This window comes from Salvelinus alpinus, chromosome 38, assembly GCF_045679555.1.
Source record: "Salvelinus alpinus chromosome 38, SLU_Salpinus.1, whole genome shotgun sequence".
In the NCBI taxonomy this organism is placed as follows: Eukaryota; Metazoa; Chordata; class Actinopteri; order Salmoniformes; family Salmonidae; genus Salvelinus; species Salvelinus alpinus.
Window position 1 is genome coordinate 11138980 of NC_092123.1, and position 5828 is coordinate 11144807.

Genomic DNA, 5828 nt, shown 5'->3' on the forward strand with positions numbered 1-5828 from the left:
CAAATCAAATCAAATCAAATTTTATTAGTCACATACACATGGTTAGCAGATGTTAATGCGAGTGTAGCGAAATGCTTGTGCTTCTAGTTCCGACAATGCAGTAATAACCAACAAGTAATCTAACCTAACAATTCCACAACTACTACCTTATACACACACACAAGTGTAAAGGGATAAAGAATATGTACATAAAGATATATGAATGAGTGGTGGTACAGAACGGCATGGCAAGATGCAGTAGATGGTATAGAGTACGGTATATACATATGAGATGAGTACTGTAGGGTATGTAAACATAAAGTGGCATAGTTTAAAGTGGCTAGTGGTACATGTATTACATAAAGATGGCAAGATGCAGTAGATGATATAGAGTACAGTATATACATATGAGATGGGTAATGTAGGGTATGTAAACATTATATTAAGTGGCATTGTTTAAAGTGGCTAGTGGTACATTTTTACATAATTTCCATCAATTCCCATTTTTAAAGTGGCTGGAGTTGAGTCAGTATGTTGGCAGCGGCCGCTAAATGTTAGTGGTGGCTGTTTAACAGTCTGATGGCCTTGAGATAGAAGCTGTTTTTCAGTCTCTCGGTCCCTGCTTTGATGCACCTGTACTGACCTCGCCTTCTGGATGATAGCGGGGTGAACAGGCAGTGGCTTGGGTGGTTGTTGTCCTTGATGATCTTTATGGCCTTCCTGTGACATCGGGTGGTGTAGGTGTCCTGGAGGGCAGGTAGTTTGCCCCCGGTGATGCGTTCTGCAGACCTCACTACCCTCTGGAGAGCCTTACGGTTGTGGGCGGAGCAGTTGCCGTACCAGGCGGTGATACAGCCCGACAGGATGCTCTCGATTGTGCATCTGTAGAAGTTTGTGAGTGCTTTTGGTGACAAGCCGAATTTCTTCAGCCTCCTGAGGTTGAAGAGGCGCTGCTGCGCCTTCTTCACAACGCTGTCTGTGTGGGTGGACCAATTCAGTTTGTCCGTGATGTGTACACCGAGGAACTTAAAACTTTCCACCTTCTCCACTACTGACCCGTCGATGTGGATAGGGGGGTGCTCCCTCTGCTGTTTCCTGAAGTCCACAATCATCTCCTTTGTTTTGTTGACGTTGAGTGTGAGGTTATTTTCCTGACACCACACTCCGAGGGCCCTCACCTCCTCCCTGTAGGCCGTCTCGTCGTTGTTGGTAATCAAGCCTACCACTGTAGTGTCATCCGCAAACTTGATGATTGAGTTGGAGGCGTGCATGGCCACGCAGTCGTGGGTGAACAGGGAGTACAGGAGAGGGCTCAGAACGCACCCTTGTGGGGCCCCAGTGTTGAGGATCAGCGGGGTGGAGATGTTGTTACCTACCCTCACCACCTGGGGGCGGCCCGTCAGGAAGTCCAGGACCCAGTTGCACAGGGCGGGGTCGAGACCCAGGGTCTCGAGCTTGATGACGAGTTTGGAGGGTACTATGGTGTTAAATGCTGAGCTGTAATCGATGAACAGCATTCTCACATGGGTATTCCTCTTGTCCAGATGGGTTAGGGCAGTGTGCAGTGTGGTTGCGATTGCGTCGTCTGTGGACCTATTGGGTCGGTAAGCAAATTGGAGTGGGTCTAGGGTGTCCGGTAGGGTGGAGGTGATATGGTCCTTGACTAGTCTCTCAAAGCACTTCATGATGACGGAAGTGAGTGCTACGGGGCGGTAGTCGTTTAGCTCAGTTACCTTAGCTTTCTTGGGAACAGGAACAATGGTGGCCCTCTTGAAGCATGTGGGAACAGCAGACTGGGATAAGGATTGATTGAATATGTCCGTAAACACACCAGCCAGCTGGTCTGCGCATGCTCTGAGGACGCGGCTGGGAATGCCGTCTGGGCCTGCAGCCTTGCGAGGGTTAACACGTTTAAATGTTTTACTCACCTCGGCTGCAGTGAAGGAGAGCCCGCAGGTTTTGGTAGGGGGCCGTGTCAGTGGCACTGTATTGTCCTCAAAGCGGGCAAAAAAGTTGTTTAGCCTGTCTGGGAGCAAGACATCCTGGTCCGCGACGGGGCTGGTTTTCTTTTTGTAATCCGTGATTGACTGTAGACCCTGCCACATACCTCTTGTGTCTGAGCTGTTGAATTGCGACTCGATTTTGTCTCTGTACTGGGACTTAGCCTGTTTGATTGCCTTGCGGAGAGAATAGCTACACTGTTTGTATTCGGTCATGCTTCCGGTCACCTTGCCCTGGTTAAAAGCAGTGGTTCGCGCTTTCAGTTTCACGCGAATGCTGCCGTCAATCCACGGTTTCTGGTTTGGGAATGTTTTAATCGTTGCTGTGGGTACGACATCGTCAATGCACTTCCTAATGAACTCGCTCACCGAATCAGCATATTCGTCAATATTGTTGTTGGACGCAATGCGGAACATATTCCAATCCGCGTGATCGAAGCAGTCTTGAAGCGTGGATTCAGATTGGTCGGACCAGCGTTGAACAGACCTGAGCGCGGGAGCTTGTTGTTTTAGTTTCTGTTTGTAGGCTGGAATCAACAAAATGGAGTCGTGGTCAGCTTTTCCGAAAGGGGGGCGGGGGAGGGCCTTATATGCGTCGCGGAAATTAGTATAACAATGATCTAGGGTTTTTCCAGCCCTGGTAGCACAATCGATATGCTGATAGAATTTAGGGAGTTTTGTTTTTAGATTAGCCTTGTTAAAATCCCCAGCTACGATGAATGCAGCCTCAGGGTGTGTGGTTTCCAGTTTACAAAGAGTCAGATAAAGTTCGTTCAGGGCCATCGATGTGTCTGCTTGGGGGGGAATATATACGGCTGTGATTATGATCGAAGAGAATTCCCTTGGTAGATAATGCGGTCGACATTTGATTGTGAGGAGTTCTAGATCAGGTGAACAGAATGACTTGAGTTCCTGTGTGTTGTTATGATGATCACACCACGTCTCGTTAATCATAAGGCATACCCCCCCGCCCCTCTTCTTACCGGAAAGATGTTTGTTTCTGTCGGCGCGATGCATGAAGAAACCAGCTGGCTGCACCGACTCCGTTAGCGTCTCTTGAGTTAGCCATGTTTCCGTGAAGCAGAGCACGTTGCAATCCCTGATGTCACTCTGGAATGCTACCCGTGCTCGGATTTCATCAACCTTATTGTCAAGAGACTGGACATTGGCGAGTAGTATGCTAGGGAGTGGAGCGCGATGTGCCCGTCTCCGAAGCCTGACCACGAGACCGCCTCGTTTGCCCCTTTTACGGCGTCGCACAGGGTCGCCGGCTGGGATCAGATCCATTGTATTGGGTGGAAGGCAAAACACTGGATCCGTTTCGGGAAAGTCATATTCCTGGTAGGAACGATGATGAGTTGACGTTAATCGTATATTCAGTAGTTCCTCCCGACTGTATGTAATGAAACCTAAGATTACCTGGGGTACCGATGTAAGAAATAACACATAAAAAAAACAAAATACTGCATATTTTCCAAGGAACGCGAAGCGAGGCGGCCATCTCTTTTCGGCGCCGGTGTATTTCACCAGAGTAAGCTTTGAAGTGTATGATTTGATCAATGCTGGTGGTGCTTTTCTGTCAAGGGGTGTCTAGCTTGCATCTCTTCCCCATCCGATTCTGTACACTGACTGATTACCGTTTCACAACAGATAGATGGGAGGCGGAGGCTGCTCTCGGTACAGATGAATGAGTTCCCTGAGGAGCAGGCGTCTCAACTAGAGATCAACTACCAGAGCACAGCAGGTGAAGGACTTTTGCATTAGCTGTAGTTGTTCACGAGGGCACACCTTAAGGAAACATTTAGCAATGGTAAGTAGAAATCTGTGTTCTTATTGGACAAGTTAAGATACCTCCCTATTTCAAAATGTTTTCCACTAACTGAAGCTTTGAGAAACTGCTAAAACCCCATGCTATAAGCATGGTAAGCATTTGGACAGAAATGTTGTTTTACTCAGTTTATGATAACGTTGTATTGTATTCTGAGTTAAATAATTGAACTTCCTTCGTCAGGCGTGTCTCTCATGGGGATACTGCTGGCTGCTGTGGGAGTGGTCCCACTCACTGCACTGGCAACATTGCTGTATTTGAGGCTACGCAAACCCCACAGGCAGCAACCATGTAGATGACAATAAACCTGTTCTGAACTGACTCCAGTTCTCTGCGGTCTTATTTACATCTTTGGAATAGGGTAGGTTCCAGGTCGTTATCGTAGCTGCGCTGAGGCAAATGATCAGATCCCACGAAGTCCATTATTATGATGCAGCAAGATGTGCAGCCCGACCGCTAGGAAGATGACCTGGAATACCAATTTATCTGGTTAATTCATGTAATTGAGGCTGTGGTGTCCGCTCGGTTTCTCATTAATAGGCGAGATTTGAAAGCAATAATCAGCATATACTGCAGTCCTCTGTGACTGAAGCTAAATCAACGAGCCAGTGAGAAGTAACAGCTCCTTGGTAACACGTTTAACCGTAAATAAAAAAAAATAAAAAAAATCTATTAACTTGAAATGCAATCAGGGTTGGGGAGCAACTGATTACATGTAACTACATTACCAGCTAAAATATTGTAATTAGATCATTTTGAAAACTAGATTACTTAATGGATTACTTTTAAATTCAGAAAGGATGTTAACAAAAATAAATACATTATGACATTGTTCTGTTTTCTCAATGACATTCAATTCAGCATTGAGTTTAAGTTTGTTCCATCTGAGCGAGTCTGACCGTAAGCCTGTGACCACTGACACACTAATTGCGTTTGATGGATCCTTTTAGTTTTCTAATGCCTATTAAGGGGAAAGTAATCTAAAAGTAATCAGAATATGCTACTGTGTTTGGGTTATCCAAAAGGTACGTCACTGATTTTACAATTTGACCGGTAACTAGTAACTCACTGATTACTTTTAGAAAGTAACTACCCAACCCTGAACGCAATATAACATTTACTTCACCAAATCACTTACATAAACTGTATTCAAAGTTGCCACGACCATTTCAAAACAGTTACATTCTGAACCAAGGATTGCCTACTGTAGGCTAGCGTGGTTAAAACCGACTGAACCAGACTCACTCACGGTGAGAACGACGTTCAGTCTGGTTTAAGCAGGCTAAGGCCAGCCATGATCCCAGTCATCACAATTACATGCCGTCTGGTGTTTCATGCTCGGCGCTGTCATCAAACACGGCTGTGGTATTCAAGTGTGTGTATATGGCTGTTGCATACCAATGTCATGGAGCAATATATATTCGACATCCCACTCGATCTGTGTGCTAGACAGGCCTCTCTGCGTAGCTAGGGACACAGCCGTTAAGTTTGATGTGTGGCTACCCTCCGGGTCATGTATCCTGTCTGGCAAAATGGCTGATTACACACGCATTCAAATTGAGACGCACACGCGCTCTTATACTCTCACTATTTAACTTGTCAATTTGCACCCCCACAAAACAATAACAGTTAGACATCTGTGAACACATTCGGGCAATAACAGTAGAATGATGCACTGAATTTGTTCTCTCTGGCCTGGTCCTAGCCTCCCCCCTCCTTAGCTTAAGACCCTCCTACACCTTCTGTGTTCACACGTATGAAACGACTGGAAAGGTGAAAGTTGTATGACACGCACCGTCTAAAGTCTCACTCGGACCCTGCTTTTGTCCCGTTCCAGTGAAACTTCCCGGGGTGAGAGACATTCAGGAAACTGCTGTCATGAGGCCTGCCGATGCTCTATTAGACACGTCTTTCATTACCCCATAGCGCCCTCTGTAGGGCCCGACCCCACCAATCCAATACCCAGCCGGCAGGCCCAAGCATGTGTGTAGCGCACACAACACATATACACACACACAGCC